Genomic DNA, 23,837 nt, shown 5'->3' with positions numbered 1-23,837 from the left:
ATATTCAAGATTTGGTGTTGAAATTTTATAACAATGGAGGTTTCCGGGTGATTTAATTTTGATTACGGCGGATGGGATGGAATGTGAACTCACGCCGGAGTTGATTTCGAATACCGTAGATTCCGATTAACTCGATAGCCGACCCCGTTATTGTCGAGTATCCGACCACGCAGGGATTTGATGTTTGACACGCTTCGAGGGAGAGTACAACACCGCTCGAATCAAGGCGTGTATCAAAGATTCGCCAAACGTAAACCAATTAGCCGCCACTCAATGGTCGGGCACACAACGCCATTGGAACTTCAAAGACGCCCGATGTGAACAAGACTTTCTTGCACTGGCCGTGGATCCTACAGAGAGGAAGCACACTTTCGTCAGATGGTCCATTTCGGGCCATATTCTTACGACGACTGGCGTCAAAACAGTCACTCCTCTTTTGTCAGACTTGTTACTCAAATTTTATGCTTAACTTAGGGTACCGGTCATCGCTTCGCCTTTCATTGAAACAAGGGCTTTTCGAGAATTTTGGAATTTTTGAGACTTGTGTTTTGGACCATTGGGACCCAAGAGCTAGAGATGACATTGAGCATGATAACGCACCTCCTCCTCCTCCTTCACCACGACTGCTTTTAATGAAGATACCATCGCCCGAATCAATACTCCTATGGATGCCTTGAGGAACATGAATTCTAGTATCGCGCAGGATGTTTCTTCGCCAGAAGAGATGATTACTTCCCTTAATGAATTCCAAAGAAGAAATGAGAAATCGCCAAGGCCAATTTCAGAGAATGATGATGGCAAATCAAAGAAATTCCAAGATCGGTTGTTTCTGATCTATAGGCCACATTCCCGAAATATCGGCCAAATGAAGTTAAGTTCGTGGGTCAAGACGTAGAAACCCGGGTTCATCTTCTGCTAACCCGGAGGATTCACAGTAGCTGTTTATTTTCTTTGGTTTGGAAATGACTATGTCATTTATTTCCCTAATGCATGTCATTTTTATTTATTAGTGCTAAATTATTATATATCGGTTGATTTCTCATAATTTTGTATCTCCAGACGGTTTAAATGAGAAATTATTTATGTTAAGCGAATATAGTACTTTCAAAAATATGAGTTTGCTCCTTGATTCATTGGGCCTACTCTCAAAGCCCAACGGTCAGAACTCAACGGACTGATCCAAACGGTCAGATGCCCAACGGTCAGATATCAAGTTATATATACAACTCTCCTTTCCTCTTTCACTCATTCCCTTCTCTCAATCTTCACAACTTCTTCTTCACAAATTTTCAATTTCTTGACGATAATGAATAAACTAGAGCGATGGGAAAAGGATCAACGCGACTGGGCTATCACAATAATCGTGATAACAGTGTTTATCATTATTCTCTTGTCACTCATGCATAACATGATCCAGAACATCTAGATCTATGTAACTATCTTTCTTTCCGTCTGTCGTTTTGTATATTAGTATGGTGTGTTAAATAATTCTCACACATTTGTACGGGTTACGTATTAATGGAGAAGTTCCGTATTACATATTTGTGTATATTAGTTGTCTTTTCCTCTCTATTAAAATAATATATATATATATATATATATATATATATATATATATATATATATATATATAAAATAAAAAAAAAAAAAATGAAAAATATATATATAAAATAAAAAATAAAAAAAAAAAAAAAAAAAAAAAATATATATATATATATATATATATATATATATATATATATATATATATATATATATATATATATATATAGTTATAAGGATAATATAATTAAAGTAAGGCCATCCAAAATTCATCAAACTAATTAATGGCTACACATGGTGTTCAGAGAAAATCGCGCACGCTACAAGATAGGCATAACACTTGTCACACATGCAACTTGAGTATTCTATCCTTATTCTATTACCGAAGTTATGATCATCGATTCTCTGAAATTACGCGGTCGGGCCTAACTACCCCGTGAAACTTTCCTCCTGTAATTTCTAAACATTAAACCATCTCATTAATTATATTTGGATTCGACATGACAAAGACTTCTTGTGGATCCCCTATGATGTCGCGTTTCATAATCACATGGGTCATTAAATACACTTGGACTCAGATTGGTTTAGCCTCATAGATTGCCTATAAATCTCTTCTTTTTAAGCCATTCTTATTCATACAATTTTCACTATCCTACCCTCAAGAATGGCTCAACCAAGAAAAAAATAACGGCAGAGAAAGACTACCAAATCTTTCAAGAGGGCGGTTTTCTCCTTATTTTGACATCGAATCACCGTCATGGGCCGGACGCCTCTTCTATATCATTCAGCAGCCTAGTTATTCTAGAATTGGTTTTGATGTTCTACCAATTTAGCGGATATGAAGATGGAAGATTCTACTTCAATGCCTATGGACAACGTTTGGAATTGAATAAGGACATGATCTCCACATACTTCAAATCCCAATAAATAACCAAGAGTCCTCTTTCAAGAGTCATCATTTGATTCCCGAAAAACTTTATCATGGAAGCTACCAGATCTCATGGCGACGCCGCGAAATACACATCCCATTGTTCTTCAACGCTTTTGAAACAGAATCAACGTGTTGTGCTCCATTTGGTTGGGACATAATGTGTTAGGTACATCACACCAATCAAGTCACAAAGCCTCAAATTTCACCTACTTTGGATTTTGCAAACTCGGAGAGATGACTTTTGTATCATCCAACACCTCTCGAACGTAATCACCAAGAAAACAAGAAGGTCAAGCTCTACCCACTTTGGTTACGCAGATTATGCTGCGTTGGGGTTATCCCGTAATTTCCGAGACACCCCTTCAAAGAGCATATATAAAGGTATTTCAAACAGACTACTCCGTTGGTTTTTGGACCCCTGCTACTCTGATAGATGAAAGTAACACCCCAAGCTCAAATTTGACCATTTATTTGATGAAAATGCCATGTCAATATTATTAATCCCATGGACGGCATTAAACTTCTTCATCGTGGTTTCGAGGGAACTACACGCTCGCCAGAATATCATCATCACCACTCTTCAGGATTTCCAAGATCGTCAAGCAACTCATGATGTTGAACAGGAAGAGATCTTGGACAATCATTCTCAATCCTTGCAAAATCACGCGCTCCTAATGGAAAATCAAACTGTACTCTCTGCCAGCCAAGGGGACATTCAGATGCAGCTCGGCCAACAAATAGTAGACCTAAACTGTTTGGTGCAAAATATGCATCTCCAAGATCCATATCAGAATCCATGATATTACTACGTCAATAAGTATATAATAATATATGTTATTACGTTTTTTCGTCGTATTATGTATTTTGTCTTATCTTTTTGTCTTCTTTTGTATGAAATGTTTAGTGGGATTGTCATCATTTCCGTTGTGACTAATATAATTTTAACATGTGCTACAGGAGGGTCTATTTTCTTACATACTCATTTTTCCATCCAACTGCCGGTTTCGATTTCTTCACTTCCTCCACCATGGCATCTTCATCAAACATTGCATCTACATCATCCATGGTACCTCCCAAACTCATTCCTGAGCAATCTTTTCAGTCGATGATGGATTCCAATGCCTATGGCCATCTCTTCCATGATTACATCACAAACATTGGGTGGTCTTCCCTAATTCTTCAACCTGACCGGACTTATTCTCCGAAGTTTAGCCGCATATTTTTATGCTAATATGGAAGACACACACCAGCATTCAACCATGCGCATGGTTTTTCTTTAGACGGGTTCACTATCCGAAGTTGGTGACACACCTCATATCTTTTCTCAACAACAACTTGCCCTAACTTTGGACCTTCCATATCACTTAACCCCGCTTTGCGATCTTGGCATTACATCTATCATAATTCTTACCGTTCTTTTTTGGCAAGCATTTCGCGACTCTTATGGTGATGGCCTTGAGATCAAACGAGAAGGAGATGGCCATGTGCCATGGCTAACATCACCATTCCATTAGCAAGCATGACCATGAACATGGGGATTGCCATGTTATTTGTACTCCTTAACATTATGGGAGATTGGCATTTTTCTCACGCCAATGAGGCCGCTATGCGTTGTATTGATTGCACTAGCTCAGGGTCATGCATTATTTAACATTTTAGGTTGTGTTGTCTCGGCCGAAACGAGCTCGCACTTTTCAGGATAAGTATATACTTTTACCAACCACCGCCACGGATCATGAGGACATATTTCCCACGCTTTGCAGCCACTTTTCATGATCTGGGTCAAAGGTCGACTCCATGTGCCCAAAGAAACGTAATCATACGCTCATTGAGGTTTCGTCAATGGAAGCGTCCCGCAAGATACCTGAAGCATGTTCGATGTTACCCAAAGGACGAAAAGATGAAGACCAATTTGAGGGAATCCGGAGACAAGGAATGGGCAGAAATTTGGCGGACTATTATCTATTGGTAGCGATGCTAAGGAAATGCATTTCTTAAAGAGGACGCCCCGACCTTCACGCCCTGGCTGGATGGTAAACTTGGGTTTGCCATTGTACATATATCTAGCTAAACCTTATGTTTGGTGTGCTATTGTTTTTCATGTTTTTCAGATGCTATGTTTCATTATTTCGTGGTGCTATGTTTAGTGTGCTATTGAACATTTTCTTGTTCTTTTTCGAATAATATATTATGATCTCCAACCCTCTGTTCAGCAATCTAGCCTTAATTTTGCTCACGGTTCTCAGGTACTTTCTCTATTTAATTATTGATCCTTCGAGGACTAAGCATCATTCTGTTTGGGGGTGTTTTAAACCTGTAGCAAAAATTAGGCATCTTGTAACCTATATATAGTTTCTATTTTCATATTAATAATTGTACTTAGTGACAAAGTCTTGTTTCCCTTTCAATGATGAAAATTGTCTAGAAATCTCACATTAGTATCCGAATCAGGATTTGTTTTTAAGAAACTTTAGATAATACGTATGCAATAGTTTATACATCTTTTCATGAATATTCATGTACTGAGTGTCATCGATTGTACATAGCAGTAAGTTTCTGGAACCAACGGTTAGTTACTTAAACTATAAATCCTGTGAGAATCTAACCAAAAGCCTTGACATGAGTGATTTATGTGTGATGACACAGAGGAGTAGTTTTTCCGATTAGAGAAAATCACGCATCTACTTACTTGATCACCATCCGAACCCTAGGCGAGAATTTAGGCCTTCTTTGGATCGACATAGCTAAAAATTCTTACCTGTTACAAATATTACCCGCTTAGTCACTCCACTGAACCTTTCATCAAACCTTTCACTTTCACCACAAAAATTCCTTACCCATCTATTAAACCAAATAAAAGAACCTACCTAAGTGATGAGTATGAGAAATAGGATGAAATGTGGAAAGAATAAAGAGAAAGACTTGTCCCAAATATAAGTTAGTTACTTGCTTCAGAAAAGGAAAATAGAATCATGTTCTTAAGCTTGAAAAAAAAAAAAAAAAAAAAAAAATCCTTAGTATCCAGAGGCTTAAGAACAAGGTTGGAAAAACTCAGTTAGAAGAAGAAAAGGAACAAGGATTTCTCTAGTGTAAATATATGAAGACCCTATTCTCTCATACTCGTAAATTTTGATTATCCATTTCCATTTTCTTGTACACTATCACCTAAGCCCCACAATACCTAATAAAGACCTCTAGCTCAATTAGGAGTAGGGTGGTGTGATAATAAGTAGTAGACGTGATTGATCGACATCGCTCCTCCTCGACCGCATTGAGATGTAAGGAAACGTGTGCCCACCGCGACACCGGAGTTAACAAAACCCGAAAGTGGAAAAAATTTTGAGTGAACATGTGTTTCAACACATACCGTGAGAACCCATTTAGGTATGCTCTCCAAGGATCCGTAAACAACCCCCGCTAGTATATTTCAATGAAAAGTTCACTGCATGAATAATCATATGTAGATGTTTTAATTATTGAATACATATTAACTTGAGTTTCAAAGAAATAAATCCTCGCTTCCTCGCTAAGGAGATGTATGGATATCCGAGATTAATTTAGGAAACAAGTTTCATCGAATCGAAGTCGTAGTATAAAATGAAGTTTGTGAGTATCTTTTCTCGAAAACTCTCACGAGGGCTATAACTCGTCCACTAGGGAATTCCTAGTGGTTTAAGGCCTTGTTGCATATGGTCAATGCAATCGCGACTGCTAAACGAGAATTAGTTTTGGGACTACACATTTTTGGCCACTTATCTAATTTAGTGTCTCTTCTTTGCTTGAGGACAAGCAAAGTGTCAGTTTGGGGGTAGTGTGATAAGCACCCAAAAGTGTATTATGAAACCCCATTGAGACATATAAATTTGGTTCATTATGTGTTTAATAATCATGAAATAAATATGTTTTCATACTTTTGCGTGTATTTGCAAGAAACATGGAAATATTGGTTAAACCCGCAATAAAGCACGAGGAATCCACGATATATGAATTCTCCCAAATCCACGTAGAAGCATCAAACTTCCAAAGCTCCTACCTCTCGAACCGGGACTCCGAATGCGACAAGAGAGCTGCTCGCATAATCGTATGGATGAATGAACACGATAGGCGGGAAGTTGTAAAACCAAAAAATACCGGATCGCCACTGGACTACACATGGACTCCACTATGTGGGGCTACAAGATGGATGAGTCATCAATCATGGAGCATGTCAAGACAAAGATAACAAATTATTGGTGCAAAGTTGACACCTTGCATGTAATAAATTAGATTAGGTGTTAATAGTGAGAAAAAGGCAAGGTGTCACTTTGTTTTAATGTGGTAGATAAAAATGAATCAATGTGGTTTGATAATTCACGTGGGAGGAAATGAGATTTCTCTCAAATGGAGAAGAAATTAGACAAGGGTGGGGGACACTCCATTTACTTCCTTGACTTATTTTCCACACATGGCATTATTTTAGTTCCTTAGTGAAAATGAGAAGTTAATTTTTGGTTTTTAGAAAAAAAGCTTGTAATAGTTTTTAATGGAGGAACTCTTGTTCTTCTAGAAAATAATAGAAGTGAGTTTGGTGGTGGATTTTCTTCTCTCTCTCTCTTTCTCTTTGGTGTTTTTATTAGTTCATAAGTCCTTGTCCCAAGGATCATGAGCTAACTTCCCTTTTGGGGAGTTAGTCTAACTCATGTGAGGGTAAATCAATTGTTGGTTTGGTAGGTTTAGGAAGAACAACTAACTCTACATCCTACCCCAAAATGGTAGTTGGTGTAGAGTTTAGTTAGAAATCAAGCAATGAGCTTAGAGATAAGTCATTGTTTGGTTTCACTTGCTAGCATGTATGAGCTCTTTAGTGAGCCATGCATGCTAGGGATCAAATCTATTTTTCCGTTAGGGACTTGTCTATGAGTTTAGGAAGAATCAAAACCTATTTCAAATCAACACTAATGGTAGTTCACATGAGGAGGATTAACTCTCCAACTTCTCTTTCAAATTTCTATTTCGGTATTAAGTGCATGTTTTCATTTTAATGTTTTGTTAATGTTTGTGTAGGAAGGAAAAAAATCTAGCATTAATAATTACTCCTTACTCTTTAGTTCCCTTATTGTAAATTCCAATTTGTAGTTGTTCTAAGCTTTAGTTTAGTTCGAATCTTTATTCCAACTCTACGAAACGAAGATCGTGAGTAAGGAACCTTGATTGCTTTTGCACCAATTTAGAGAGTTCAAAACTCTAAGTAGTGATAAACAAGCGAAGATCATTCATAGCTACCGAACTATGAACAATCAATGTTCATAGTCCAATTGTTCATAGTCACAAAGCCCACAATCTACTCACCGAAAATAACAACTGAAAAGTAAAACCCAAATAGGCGCCCGCCCTCTTATAGTGCCTGGGATATAGGCTCACGCCCCTAAACCCAAATAGGCACCCGCCCTCTTATAGTGTCTGGGATATAGGCGCACACCTCTAAACCCAAATAGGTGCCCGCCGTCTTATAGTGTCTGGGCTATAGGCGCCCGCCCTCTTATAGTGCCTGGGATATAGTGTCTTGGGATATAGGCGCATGCTGACAGTATTGCACCAACTCATTTTTTGAATGATATGAACAAAGAATGTTCATAGCTCATGACTATGAACAATCATTGTTCATAGTCCAATTGTGATATGAACAAAGAATGTTCATTGCTTATGACTATGAACATATATTGTTCATTGCTCATGACTATGAACATTGATTGTTCATAGTACAATATGGACTATGAACAATCACTGTTCATAGTCCAATTGTGATATAAACAAAGAATGTTCATAGTACAGTATGGACTATGAACACTCATTGTTCACTCATTGTTCTGAACAATGAGTGTTCATAGCTACCAAAAGTATAAACTATGAACACTCATTGTTCATAGCTCATTGTTCATGGTCCAATTGTTCATAGCTCATACAATTGGGACAACAATTTTACTAATATACTGAAAGGAAATAACTTAACGAGATAAAGAACTCTTACAATTGGGACATCTTCTGGTTTCTTCTCTGAAAAAAGAGTATGGACAAACATGTTCAATGAACGATTATTCTGCACCAATTTAATTTGCAGATATTTTAACTTTTGAACTCACTACATAACATGGAAAAACTCGAAGCATAAACCGAAAAATAATTATAGTCTACAAACCATATCAGTATCATGGGCAAGATCACCATTTGAATTCAGTTCCACACCAAATGATTTGGATGCGTTCCTTGACAAGGAATTCGTAAAAGGTTCTTAATTTTTCCTTGTGAAATATTTTCCAGAATTGCTAGGTTTTAGACTCCCACCAAATCTTGACATACCACATCCGTCATCCAAATTCAGCTACCTAAGCAACAATGTACATCCTCAAAACCGAAATTTCTCAAAATTGTGTCTACACTGTTCGGATCGGATATTTCAAAATTGGGAAGTCCCATTTCTTCCACAGCTACAAGGAAATTCCTCACATTCTCAAAATCTTCGATATGTAGACAAAGCCGCTCCATCGGGAACAACAATCGAATCACTCGGACTTTCTACAACCTAGGATCACCGCCTCATAGCATTTTTTCTAGTATCAATTATCCAACATAAAAAAATAAAAACAGAAATCATTGGTGTAAGCTCCCCAAAAATTGGATAGTTTTATAATTCTTACAATTAAAAAAAAAACACCCAAAAAAACAAGACAGTGAGAACATAACCAGCGGTCCTTCCACACTCAACAAGCATGTCATTCCACACTCTTGTTTTTAATTTTTCGGACAATTTTGGAGTCGTGCTTAGCAATCTTATTACAAGATTTACACATTCTTCCCCGGATTCTCTAAGGCTTCCTCCCTGGGGCCTTTCATTCTCTCTGTTTTCTTCTTCCTCCCCTTTGTTTGAGAAATGTTGGGATTCAAAACCAAGAGCTGAAAAGAAAATTTAAGAGTTAAAATCAAATAGGATTTTTATCATTGCAAAGATAAAAAAAACAAACTAAATAAATTACATGTGAGGTATCAACTATAGGCTCTTCAACTGGAGGTGCTTCATTATTCATTGCATCCGTTTTGTTAATGGTTTCCTTGAGCTCCAAAACTCCAATAGACATTTCACTCATCTTCTGAATAAAATATGCATATGTCTCAACACTAGTTGATGCATCATAAGCCAATTGAGTAGCAACCTTGATACAATGGGAAACTCTTAATGGCTCATGGTCTTCATGACCGGCCACTAGTCCACTATCAAACACTGCTCTGTATGTGTTTGCCTTTTGCGTCCACCGTTTCAAAATAAAATGATATGGAATCTCTTCGATGTCATAACGCTAAAAAAACTTTAAAATGTGAGCACAAAGTAATCCTTCGAACTCAAAATTCTTACATTCACAGTCACCCTCCAAAGTTCCTCTATTAAAAGTCAATTTTCAAATTGAAGTTTTCTTAATGTCCCTAGTCTTCACCGTGATAAATTCTGTTCCATGTATGTCTATCTCTTCTCCAACAATTCTATACTTCATCTTAGCCTTTTCTAAATGTTTCTTGAATTTATTGAAAGCACTAATGGTATAAACTTTACTTGCATGCTTGAGGAGGAAAGCATCCTTAGCCACAATGCAAGAAGTATGTTCGCACGATGTAATCAGATTCCCTTTCATTCCCGGGCTATCGATTCCAAAGACCTCTCATTACCATGGACAAATTCCATAAGTGTAGTCAGTTTAACTAACGAATTGATCATAATGAGAATTCATTGATTCACTTCACCCAATCATGATGCATACCAGCAAAAAATGTCATTGTGATGTAGGAACCCAAGACGTCTTGTTTTTATATATTTCTAACAACCAAATATTTTCAGTCAAGTTATACTTCAACAGTAGTGCAGACCACCTGCTTTCAAAATCAGCAAAACTCACATATATTGTCTCTTTGATGGAGTGACGAAACCGTGGCTATGGTGATTTTCAGCCAAACTCACATCATATATATCTTCAAGTTTTCTTTTTGTAACTCGCATTCTAGCTTGGCAACCACACCTAATAGTCGAAGTACTTCTCGAAGCTACACCTTCAATTTCTTATTTCTTGTTATGGACCTCCTCGCGTGAGCAAACCAATAAACAACTAGAAGGCAATTCCACACCCGTTTGTTTTTTATCCGTAGTCCGAACACGAATCTCAAATCCCTCCTGTTTACCAAACTCTCTGTAGTAATTCTTTGCTTCATCAACACTATTAAATTTCATACCTAAGTATGGAGCAACTAATTTATTAACGTCATTACTTTGAGAATCAAGACAACAAGAAGAAGTGCAATGAAGCTCTAACATTTTCTTCCATTTCTAGCCAAAAACAGAGAAAAATCAAACGGTAAAAAATAGATATTAATGACTCCTATATATTAAATTGACAATTTTAACGTCTATTCTAATTAGCAAAAAATGATTATGGTATAAAAGAGGGCAATAGAGCAATTCTTCGAGAACAAACAACTAAGAATTCTAATTCGAAAAGAAAGCACTTAAGTTCAAAAGGACAATATCAAAGCAAAGAATATTAACTTCTTACAAATCGAAAAACCCAAAAGAACAATAAAATAAGATTAACTTACCTTGGTTTACAGAGATGGCTAATTCCAAAAAAATAGTATAGTGATTTTTTGTGAAGAAGAAAGAGAATGGGCTCCAATTGAATAGTTGGGTGATCTTTTGTGAAGAAGAAACCGGCATGGGTTTCTCTGTAGAGAGTGAGTGAGGAAGAGAGACGAAGAAGAAGTCTCAGGGTGTTTTGTTGCGTTTTTTGTTTTTTTTATGAATAGAAAATTAAAATAACCATTATACCCACCCTGAATTCTTTGTTTGATAAGGAATAGTTCTTGGACATTGGATGGGTTGTGATCGAACAGACGTGACGAGCTATCAAGATAAGCTGTCAATTGGAGCTGGCTACGTCGACATACAGAAATGATATATATACATATACAGTCTGGCTCCTAAAAGGACTTTAAATAAGGACCTTAAATAAGTACCAAATCTAAAACACCGACAACTTCACCTACAAAATGATTTAAACCCTAATCTTTTGTGCATATGATCTGCTAACTATAAAGAACATCTCTACAAAAATTCAACTCGTTTGACAGTTTTTAACACTGGCAAAAGATGAATGCAAAAACTAGACATTTCTGGACCTTTATATATATATATTCAAAAGTGGAAAACAATTTTATCTAAGTTAGAGGATATCAAACGAGTTGAATTTTTGTAAAGATGTGTTTTATGGTTAGTAGATCATATGCACAAAAGATTAGGGTTCATTTTGTAGGTGAAGTTGTGGGTGTTTTAGATTTGGTACTTATTTAAGGTCCTTATTTAAGGTCATTTTAGGAGCCGGGCTGTATATATATATATATATCATTCCAAATAATATATTAGTACTAATGTCATTACAAATGACGTAATATATGTATATGTCATTCCAAATGATATATAAATTAGACTTGTTGCTGGAGAAAAGCCTACATATATTACTTTAAGAAGTAAATCACTAATATGACATTGAGAATGACATACAAACCATTGCTACTTTTTTGGCCAGATTAATTTTTAATTAAATAATTAAAAAACTAACTTGGGGACCCATTTTTAACAAAAAATAATTTTAAAATAAAATTGGGTCCCACTATTTACTTGATTTGGTTGCTACTACTTAGAGTTGGAGACGATTTGTGAGTGACTATTCACATTGGTGGAGGCAAACTATGGGGATTTGCCTCCACCACCTAGAGATGCTCTTATGTGATTACAAATGACGTAATATAGGTCTATGTCATTCCAAATGATATATGAGTACTTATGTCATTACAACTGCGTAGTATAGATCCATATCATTCCAAATAACATATGGGTTTTTATGTCATTACAAATGGAGTAATATATAATATATATATATATATATATATATATCATTCCAAATTATATATTAGTACTAATGTCATTACAAATGGTGTAATATATGTATATATCATTCCAAATGATATATAAATTAGACTTGGTGCTGGAGAAAAGCCTATATATGTTACTTTAAAAAGTAAAACACCAATATGGCATTGAGAATGACATACAAACCATCGCCACTTTTTTGGATAAATTAATTTTTAATTAAATAATTAAAAAACTAACTTGGGGCTCACTTTTAACAAAAAATAATTTTAAAATAAAATTGGGTCCACTATTTACTTAATTTGGTTGCTACCACCTAGAATTGGGGACGATTTGTGAATGACTATTCACATTAGTGGAGGCAAACTATAAGGATTTGCCTCTACCACTTAGAGATGCTCTTATGTCATTCCAAATTACATAATATAGGTCTATGTCATTTCAAAAAACATATGGGTACTTATGTCATTACAACTCTAGTGAAGTATATATCCATATTATTCCAAATAATATATGGGTTCTTATGTCATAGAGATGCTCTTATGTTATTACAAATGACGTAATATAGGTCTATGTCATTCCAAATGATATATGAGTACTTATGTCATTACAACTGTGTAATATAGGTCCATATAATTCCAAATAACATATGGGTTCTTATGTCATTACAAATGGAGTATTATATATATATATATCATTAGGAATGACATATATATATATATGTCATTCCAAATGATATATTAGTACTAATGTCATTACAAATGGTGTATTATATATATATGTAATTCCAAATGATATATAAATTAGACTTGGTTTGGAGAAAAGTCTATATGTTATTTGGAATGACATACAAACCATCGCCACTTTTTTTGGCAAAAATTAATTTTTAATTAAATAATTAAAAAAACTAACTTGGGGCCCACTTTTTTAACAAAAAAATAATTTTAAAATAAAATTGGATCCCACTATTTACTTGATTTGGTTGCTACCACCTTAGAGTTGGGGACGATTTGTGAGTGATTATTCACATTGGGGGAGGCAAACTATGTGGATTTGCCTCCACCACCTAGAGATGCTCTTATGTTATTACAAATGACGTAATATAGGTTTATGTCATTCCAAATGATATATGAGTACTTATGTCATTACAACTGCGTAGTATAGGTCCATATCATTCCAAATAATATATGGGTTCTTATGTCATTCCAAATATATATATATATATATATATATATATATATATATATATATATATATATATCACAAATGGTGTAATATATGTATATGTCATTCCAAATGATATATAAATTAGACTTGGTGCTGGAAAAAAGCCTATGTATGTTACTTTAGAAACTTTAAGAAGTAGAGCGCCAATATGACATTTAGAATGACATACGACATTATGGATATTTTCATTACAAACAATTTAGAGTCATATGAGACCAAACTTGATGTGGCATTGAAACAAGTCGTACTATGTCATTCCAATTGTCATAAGAAAGATATGTCTTTCCAACCGTTATAATAAATGCCTAATATGTTACTGTTTTTATCATACTTAACAATATGACAGTAAATATATCACATATCATTGATGTCAAAAAAAGAAACAAAAATTGTCATAATATACGCATATATACAATTATCTGCCACAAACCATTTTAAAGACTGGTACATCAATCATTTGCTCCTGCACAATCAATCATTTGCTCTCGCACAATGCAACCTTATACCCTTAGATTTGAGTAGACAAACTATTAGGGGGTTGAAAACCATTTGAAGATGAACAAAATGTTCCAATTCCAAGTGGAACAATTAAACATATTCTGCCCTAGTCAAGAAGAAGTGGGGAAAGTGTCGAAAGAACCTTGGTACTAAAAAGAAATCTCTTCTTTTTCTTTTCTCGTTGTAGTTTAAGAAGATAAAGATGCATCATATTGATTGTTCCGTTAAGAAGGATGCACATCAAATAGCGTACTTTTTTCTATGATTCTTCAAGGCACGAACACCAAGTGCAAGTCTAGATATTAAATTCCTTCACTGGCATGAGAAAGAACATTAAAAAAAAGTTAGTGAAGAAAGCTATACCAAACTGGAAAACAAAAAACAAAAGGTTGCAAATTTGACATAATATGACCTCGATAGGATCTTTTGTATGTTCAACAATAAAAGAAGCTTATTTTCCCATAGAATCTATATAAAAATAGTATTCAACAACTGATAATAGGATAAGAAGAAATGCAAACCTTGTATTGAATTGAATCAATCCTTCACAATTTCCTACAAACCATAAGAGGATATAAATAAAAAATTAGTGGCCTAACTTTTGAAAAATAAATTTAGAAATCACTAGTGTATTCAAGAAGCAAAACTAGTGTAATAAGTGTACGTGGACAATTAGATTCACTCGCAATATATGAAGACTTGCAAGCTAAGGAATCTCACATCAAAGCAAAAGTTAGAAAAGCCGTCATGGAAGCACATTCTCAATCCGGAGGGTCTATGTATAACACAACATAGAAACTCTACAGAACAAACTCAGAAGAGCTCCAAGAGAAAAAAGTCGGTGGAAGTAAGAAAAAAATAAGCTCCTCTTATGATTGTTGAAGGACGAGACGATCTCACAACTCCACAAGACATGATTCAAAACACAAGCTGATGAACAACGAGGACGAAGAACCTGAGGCATCACATTGTAATAGATGGGTCGATTTAGCGGTACTCAAGACAGAAGTTGCAAGGTAGAAACAAGCCAGATTTAAGCATAGTTCCTAGTAATCCATCATTCTCTCCCCACAAATCAAATTGTATTCCTACATATAGACCTATATTCAGCAACAAAGTAATACGACAACCAGCTATTGAATATGAGAGATACCACCAATTACTTAGTTTCCACAAGTTCACAATACTGCTCTATACATGAAAACTTCATGAATTCCATTATAGGGTCGATGTCTAGAATATCGGTCCGCTAAAAAAGCAATTTCACGATACTACTACGGCTATTAAACAATTTGTTGCAAAAAAAGAAAAAAAAAATATCATCTTAAAAAAGACAAACACAAAGAACAAAGAACCAATATCTTTAACAAATCATGTGTAAGAGCAGAAAAACTCGGTAGCCGTGGAAATATAAGGTAACAGATTAAGTCAAAATACCTTATATGTGATACCGCAGGTAAATTGTCTTTCAGCACAGCTTCTCAGCACATAGTTCACAAACCATATGCCCGAGGGGCAGAGGTGCCACTAATGCTACTTCCAGAGTCTTTCTGAATTCTTGGCTGTTAAAAAAAAAAAGTACAAAAAGATGAGTTCAAATTCATGGTTTTGATTGTTTAACAAGAACTGACACCATACACTCTTTTAAGATTAATTTTCGAATTAGACATAAGGAAAAGAAATATACCGCAGACCAGAAGATTCTCCACACTCCCATTTTGCATTGGTTCGTTATGGGGTTTTACAAAACCCTCCATAAAACTTCTTCTAAAAAAACAAAGTGAAAAACAAACAGGGAATCTCAAATTTTGGCAATTTTGGGACGCTACGTTTGGGATATATGAATATATCGATATACCTTGTCTCTTAGCCCATATGGCTAATCCTTTGGCATGCTATAATACATAGAGTAGAGCACATTACACAGACTATTTGGAAGAGACATCCACCAGCATAAGTGTAATTGTCCAGACACATCACCATTCTCTTGCCCATCTGTTCACAAAACAACTAGTGATAAGTGTCTCTTTAACTCTATAGTACGTCTTTTTATCTTAATAAAATCTGAAGTTTATATAGACGATCTTTTACCATCCAAGTGATACTAGAAGCTAACATAGATCAAAGTTGTAGATATATAGAAGATCCTCAGAGTGCTCCTTCTTCCCTATCTATCAATACCCGTCAAGGCAGAACAAGCAAATTGGACCTTTTTTGAGACCTGCAGAAGGTGAAACAGAAACTTCAGAGACCACATGGGGAGATGTTGAACATTTATTTGTAGGATATGATGACCAGCAGAAAGCTGCTATCCAAAGAGAGAGGGCTAGGAGGATAGAAGAACAGAACACACTTCTTAATTTCTGCGTTAATCATTAAAAGCTGCACGTCGGGTATTTTCAGTAGTGGACTTGGAAGGGGTTCTGGTATGGAATCATCAGTAGTGATCGTAGATGATTCTGTAAAAGTATGGCCACACAACAAACTGAATTTGATACTTGTAGAAAGGTAACAGGCTCAACACCTCCTTGTAGAGTTTCCATTCTTTTTAGTGTCTAACAACTTTGGTATATTTCAACAAATACAAGTAGGCAAAAGATAGATGATCTATTTCAAATGTAGATAGACCTGTCCATTAAGTTTTTCCTTCCCATGATCTCGCCACCGGTTTGGGTTGTAAATGAGGTTTCTCCAAGAGCTCTCCACAGACTCTCTATCTTTCACCCCATTCACTGAAAAAAACAAACAGAACTTCTGCTCGGTGTAAGTCACCAAGTCATTCGAGAAGAGTATAAGCTGAATTAAAATGATAAACAGCGCAGGTTAATTTGTCCCAGAAAGCTATAACTCTACCACTTTTCTGACTCTTCTGCACTGTCCCACTCATCCAGCCATAACTTTTCCCCTGTAATGAAGCAAATACCACAGTTTTGAGTTCGAGGAGGAGAGGAAGAGATATTAGGGGAATCATGCAGCTTACTGTACCAAAGTAACCAATAACCCATAACTTCTTCTTCCTCCCTTAGCTTCCGCTTCCGCTTTGTGCAACAGCGCATCCAGTAATCCCCAATACTGTTGTAATCCACCACCTCGATGCCAACCAAACTTTACTTAGTGAACTTGAAATTTTAAAAAGAGTGAGATGTAAATATTTCAATGTAGAATAGCGCATACCTATGTTTCAACATTCCTTCAAGTCGGCACCCTTTTCCCTCCTCTTTTATTCGGGCTTGGGACCGACAATGCAAATAAATTGGCGGAGTTAAAAAGGGGTTAGTACAATTGAGTAGAGTCCACCACCCAAATATCAAACACATACATACATATGCAAGTTCCACAATGAAAAAAAAAATAATAATAGATGAATAAGATAAACTATTCCATCTAACAAAATTATCCATAGAAAGACAAAGTCTGCACAAAACGAAGCTTACATGTCTAATAAAAGTACCTTAAGCTAATTACATGGAACTCAAAATGAACCTTACATGTCTAATAAAGTACTTAAGCTTACATGGAACTCAAAATGAAGTTTTTACATGTCTAATACAAGTTAAAACTAGTTCAAGTTTGCTTCCTAACAACGAGGAGGGAGAAAATTGAGAAACGCTTTAGGCCATATAACATTTCCCTGCCCAATTTGTCCAAGGGTTCGAAAGTGGTTATATGGTTCAGGTATCTCACATGAGCTTTTCGATAATAGCTTCACGCAGACCAGGAAATTGCCCTCCCCTACGGTTCTTCTACCAATTTTATGTCCCGGATCAACATTTATCACCCTCCCGGATGCAACTTTTCTCAAAGGCCAATGAGCTCTAACATCCACTTCAACATCAATGTAATTGCTTTCCTGAAAAAAGCTTGAGGCAAGAAACATTACTAGTCGAAGTCACGGTTGTTTCATTAAGAACATAAAAAGATTAAATAGATTCATACATTGGAAACTGCGCGTTATGTGAAGAGAACTTTAAGAAGAAGATGGTCCATTAGGGGTACTAGGCGTGATTGGTACCATAACGGGAGAGAATCAGACTTTGTTTGAGTCGGTGATCTACTTGTCCTTGAAATTTGTTAGTCACCCGATCAAGTTTCTTTTCAAACAAGGCAGCTAAGTCCAAAGTCACTTTCACTTGTTTCTGATTCCTCTTGACATAAGGAGATGAGTTCTTCAATTTTGATTTGGAGCAACCCGATCCCATCAACCGCGATCGCCCTCTACCATCCTTGCCAAGAACCTATTTAATTGGAAAATTTTAATTTATGCTTATAACTAATATTCTAGACTAATTTACCTTTTGAAATTAAAAAAATAATAAAAAATCAAAAAATCAAACCTACGCCACAAAGATCACAAGTTGGTTCGATTGAAGATTGGAGGCGAATGTGCACCAATCTTATCCTATTAATGAGATAAACATACCAACTCTGTATCAATACCATATATGTATACAAATTGAAAAATCACAAAAGGTACCATATAAAGACTTACCACCAAATCTTGTCTTTGTGGAATTTTGTTTTTCCCATGGCTATGCATGCCTAGGTACAGTCACCACGAAAACTTCTACATCCGCACACCTCTTTCCTTTGCAATCTCATGGCTTAACAAGTTGCTACCGGGTGTCCATCCCGAAAGCAATTGGGGTTACTTTTGCTTCACAAGAATTAATTTTATATTTTTTCACACTTTTTGCCTACACGTCATTGATAAAATATTATCAGACAACATATTATCAAATAGGTAATGTAAAATGATTGGGTATTTCTAATTGAATTTCTAAGTTTGCCCTTACATATGAATTTCTGATTGAATTATTTAGCAACCAAGGAAGCAATAAGCTCAAGTGCAAGACAAGTATATGTGGATATATACCATGTCAAGCCATGATACATTGTAAATAATAAACAAACGCATCTCCGACCAATTGAACCCCAAACAATAAGTGAGCTTCGAAAACACTAGGCTTCATGGAGCAAAAGACAGCGAGGACTTAGAAGTTGTTATAGAAACTCAAGTGCACTTGGCTTGGCTCGAGTTGAATTAGAAAGCAAAGAATTCACCATTTTGACTCGACACGTGGCAATCTTTTCACTTTTAAACTTTCAAGATCCTGTGGTTGTCGGATGAGTGATTTTGTATGTCAAACATATATGTCCTAGAACCCGTTAAAGTGTAAAAATCCTCGGTAAATAGATATAACTTTCGGTTATCAATTAATCAAAAGTTTTGTATGCATGTAATATTTTCTAACAAGCAAACACACCTAACATGCAAGAGTTTGGTAAAAAAATAAATAAAAAATATAAATAAAAATGAAAAATGAAAGGGCAAAAGGGACGCCAAATGATGCAACTTTCATCCGAACCATGCATATGGTAATAACTAAACTAGTGCTGTGGAAGCTCATGAACAGGAAATGAGAATCTCTAGTAGCATTGCCGAATCGGATAACAATTTAACAATTCTTTTCGGACTTCCCAAAACATATCAATTGTCTTCCATGACAATAACTTAGGCAGATAAAATGTTGAATGTAAAAGCAGGACATTGGTTATACCTTTTGGAAAGCTTTAAACTTCTTCACATTTAAGTAACTCTGCATACAAGTCATCAATGGCTACAGTTCCTCATGGGTACCCATTTCAACAAGTCGCCCTTCCTCCATAGTCGGCATTTCTTATTAGGCTAAGACGTCAAGCTATGATAATAGTTGATCGCCCCCAACCGAGAATATCTAGAGCCTCCTCAACAGCCCTCTTACGCTTCAAAGTCAAGGCCACCACCACCTCATCAAGAAGAAGAATAGATGTATTTGAAAGCATCTTTGCTCGGCAAAAGAAAGTTTAATCTTTTGTTCTTCCGTTAACGCCAACCCAGCTCTGCCCACCTAAAATGCATAAAAATAGAGGAATATCAACAAAAGAATAATTCTTCCATTAATAACTTAATACCAAGCATTAAGATACATGACTTTGCTATGATAATAGTCATTGTTTAAGAGCTCCCCACTCAGAGGTTCTGGGGGTATTCTTTGCGAGAGTTTTCGAGTTTTTTTGGATTGCACTCTTAACGAAACGGGAATATCTATAATTCTAGGACTTCACAAGTTGATACTTTGTATATTGTCAAGATGAAAAATGAGTCGTGGGTTGCATCTTTACTTTTCAAATATAGTTATACAATAATTCAATGAATGCCTTTACTTGTATAATTTTCACCAAGGTTGAAAACAATTTGAACAGAAGAAAATATCATATATATTCTACCTGTGTTTCATAGCCCTTCTCAAAGGAGCTGATAAATGTATGTGCATGCATTGTTTTAGCGACTTCCCTCGATCCGGCGTCGGGCATGGCGGATCGTCCGTCAATTAATGTTATCTCTAATGCTCAAACTAAGTAAAGCATGTTCCGTGTGACCGATCCTATTTGGCTTCTTAACCATTTAAGTTTAAGACTCTTAATATTCTCACCATCCAACGGGACTTCTCGAAAGCAAAGGGCCAAAATGCATTTAATATCAAGTCCGATGATGATATAGATGAAACATAACTAAAAATTCATAATAAAAATATTAAATAAAAAAAAAAAAACATGCCAACCGTGTATGAGAAAATGTTCATCCAAATATCCCTAATATGGGATCATAAAACCTCTCCATGAGAGGAATTATCGCTTTTTCGAACCATTGTGACCAACTAGTGCTACAATTTTTTTAGCAGCCAAATCAATTAAAACCCATTTAAGATGGGAATTTCAGGATGAGAGGTATAAAAACTCAAGTCAGATGAAAACATTAAAAAAGTAACAGCCAGTGAGACTTCCAACTCACTTTCGACATATCTTTTAATATTATTGCACAAGACATCTTTCCTAACCACTCATTCTCAACTAGATCTTGCACACATTTATAGGCAAAAAAAAGGACACCTAAAATGGAAAAATAAAAGGTCAGGATCATATGAAATGTTTATAAGAAAATATGGAAAATTTCACAGCTACTCCATCAAGGTATAATATCAATGTACTAAAGATTCACTCATGCGATGATGAATAATTTTCTTTTACTCATAAGAATTTCTAAATGCTTGAGGAGAGATTTTTGTGTTATATTTTTCTTGTTATTTTTAACTTTGTCATTATTTTTTCTACTTTTAATTTTCTTGATATCACAAAAGACAAACATGCAACCAACTTGAAGTATATGAATGACTAATTCTAGTAAATATGGTCTTGACATTCAAGAGGTAGAAGTTAAGGTTGAGAAAGAATATGTTGTGCTTTTTGTGTTACCCTTTTCCCCTATGTGAGAAACTTATTCACCCGCTCATGTTATTAAACATGAGTGGCTGAGAATCCTATGCACCGATACACCCCGCGCTTCATAGCTTTTATATTGGTATATAATAGAATACTTTGTTTTGAATGAAAAGACTCTACTTAGTAATCAAGCTATTTTATGAGACTAAGTTTTAACGTAATACACTTTGCTAATATTTGTCTATAAAATGCAGAGAGCTTGGAGCTAAAAAGTTGGAGTGTGGAACAAAGTGTGGAACCACCATATTCATCACAAATATGCTTTTTACTACCGGAAGTTTAAAAATCAGACGTAACATGCAAATCTTTGCCGCTAAAAGCATAAGTGTCATTGTGTCAAAATAGCATTGAGCTGAAATGTCCTTGTTGCCAGCAAGATATGGAGCCTCTTATGGGAATGTAAATTTGCTAATAAAATATGGGATGGCTATTGAAATGGTTCAAAAATCTGGCAATACTTCACCAATTTCAACGAGGCATCCTAAACTAAACAAATGAGTCTATTCACTTAACAACGATAAAAAACAGTTGTCTTCCATTCAATGGTGGTGCTATGGAAACGTAAAAAATCAATTATTTTTTCAGTAAGAAATTAAATGTTCAATTGAGTTTTGCCAGAGAATGATTTAATCTCTGCTAATGAGTAGAGTTTTCCTAGTTAAGGGGCATTCCTACAACTTGTTTATACACCGAGTTATAAGTCAAAGCTTGAGTGATATTAGAACAACTAGTAGAGCACCTATGCTCCAAATACTATCGGTGACCTCCAATCCAATGATAAGTTAAGTTTAAACTTTGGCAGTATTGAAAAAATTATTGAATTATTGGTTAAGGTATATATCAGTTTAAGATTATAATATAATTTCATATTGGTTATCCAAACAAAAATTAAAGAGATAGTAATTGTTCCACGTTCATTTTGTCTCAACCACAATAGTTTGTCTACTCAAATCTAAGGGTATAAGGTTGCATTGTGCAAGAGCAAATGATTGATTGTGCGAGGAGCAAATGATTGATGTACGAGTCTTTAAAATGGTTTGTGGCGGATAATTGTATATATCATTATATTATGATAATTTTGTTTCTTTTTGACATCAATGATATGGCAGTATATTTGTCATCTATTGTTAAGAATTATGATAAAAAACAATAACATATTAAGCATTTATTATAGCGTTTGGAGAAGGAACTATATCTTTCTTACTTGACAATTGGAATGACATAGTCTGATTTGTTTCAATGCCACATCAAGTTTGTCTCATATGACTCTAAATTGTTTGTAATGAAAATATCAATATTAATGCATTTATGTCATTACAAATGTCATATTGGTGCTCTACTTCTTAAAGTTTACAAAGAGTAGCGATACGTAGGCTTTTTGAGAGCCATAGAGTCTAATTTATATATCATTTGGAATCACATATATAATAAGCCATTTAATATACATAATATATATATATATATATTTAGAATTATTTGATTTAATAATGACATAAGAACTATTATATTATTTGGAATGATATGGACCTATACTATGAGTTGGCAATGACATAAGTACTCTATATATCACGCCATAATATATTACGATTTGTAATAAAGAAAGAGCATCTACAGGTGGTTTGGAGGCAAATCCATAGTTTGCTCTCCACTAATGTGAATAGGTGAAACAAACTTGTCGCCTGTCCACTCCCAGTGGTAGAAACCAAATCAAGTAAATAGTGCGACCCAATTTTATTTTAAAATTATTTTTGTTAAAAAGTGGGTCCCAAGTTAGTTTTAATTATTTAATTAAAATTAATTTTAATAAAAGTGGGCGATGGTTTGTATGTCGTTCAAAATGCCATATTGGTGCTTTACTTTTTAAATCTGATATGTGTAATTTCATTTGGAAAGTCAAATTTATATATATATATATATATATATATATATATATATATATATATATATATATATATATATATATATACTCCATTTGTAATGACATAAGAACCCATATGTTATTTGGAATGATATGGATATATATTCTAGCTTGTAATGACATAAAGTACTCATATATCATTTGAATGACATAGACCTTATATTACATCATTTGGAATGACATAAGAGCATCTCTAAGTGGTGGAGGCAAATCCTCATAGTTTGTCTCCACTAATGAAATAGTCATTCACAAATCGTCTCCAACTCTAGGTGGTAAGAACCAAATTAAGTAAATAGTGGGACCAATTTTATTTTAAAATTATTTTTGTTAAAAAGTGGGTCCCAAGTTAGTTTTAATTATTTAATTAAAAATTAATTTAGCCAAAAAAAGTGGCGATGGTTTGTATGTCATTCTCAATGCCATATTGATGTTTTACTTTTAAAATAACATATGTA

The 23,837-nt window shown here is 35.0% G+C and overlaps 1 long non-coding RNA gene across 7 annotated transcripts; it reads right to left on the bottom strand.

Annotated features, from left to right (window-relative positions):
- Positions 1-14,594: 14,594 nt before the first annotated feature.
- LOC147494868 (uncharacterized) lies at positions 14,595-17,673 on the bottom strand. 7 transcript variants are annotated; one of them, XR_015198656.1, is made up of 9 exons: positions 17,319-17,673; positions 17,153-17,233; positions 16,998-17,049; positions 16,773-16,876; positions 16,236-16,365; positions 16,003-16,139; positions 15,832-15,911; positions 15,582-15,706; positions 14,595-14,699 (listed from the first exon to the last, which is right to left on the bottom strand). It is a non-coding gene; the product is annotated as an uncharacterized LOC147494868 (long non-coding RNA). The 7 variants fall into 7 exon arrangements; XR_015198662.1 differs by having other exon boundaries at positions 17,130-17,233; positions 17,319-17,489; XR_015198659.1 differs by having other exon boundaries at positions 16,773-17,049; positions 17,130-17,233; positions 17,319-17,489.
- Positions 17,674-23,837: the final 6,164 nt, after the last annotated feature.

The sequence above is a fragment of the Coptis chinensis genome, chromosome 6, assembly GCF_015680905.1.
Source record: "Coptis chinensis isolate HL-2020 chromosome 6, ASM1568090v1, whole genome shotgun sequence".
Classification (NCBI taxonomy): Eukaryota; Viridiplantae; Streptophyta; class Magnoliopsida; order Ranunculales; family Ranunculaceae; genus Coptis; species Coptis chinensis.
The sequence above is the reverse complement of the archived record's forward strand: the minus strand, read 5'-3'. Positions and strand labels throughout refer to the sequence as shown.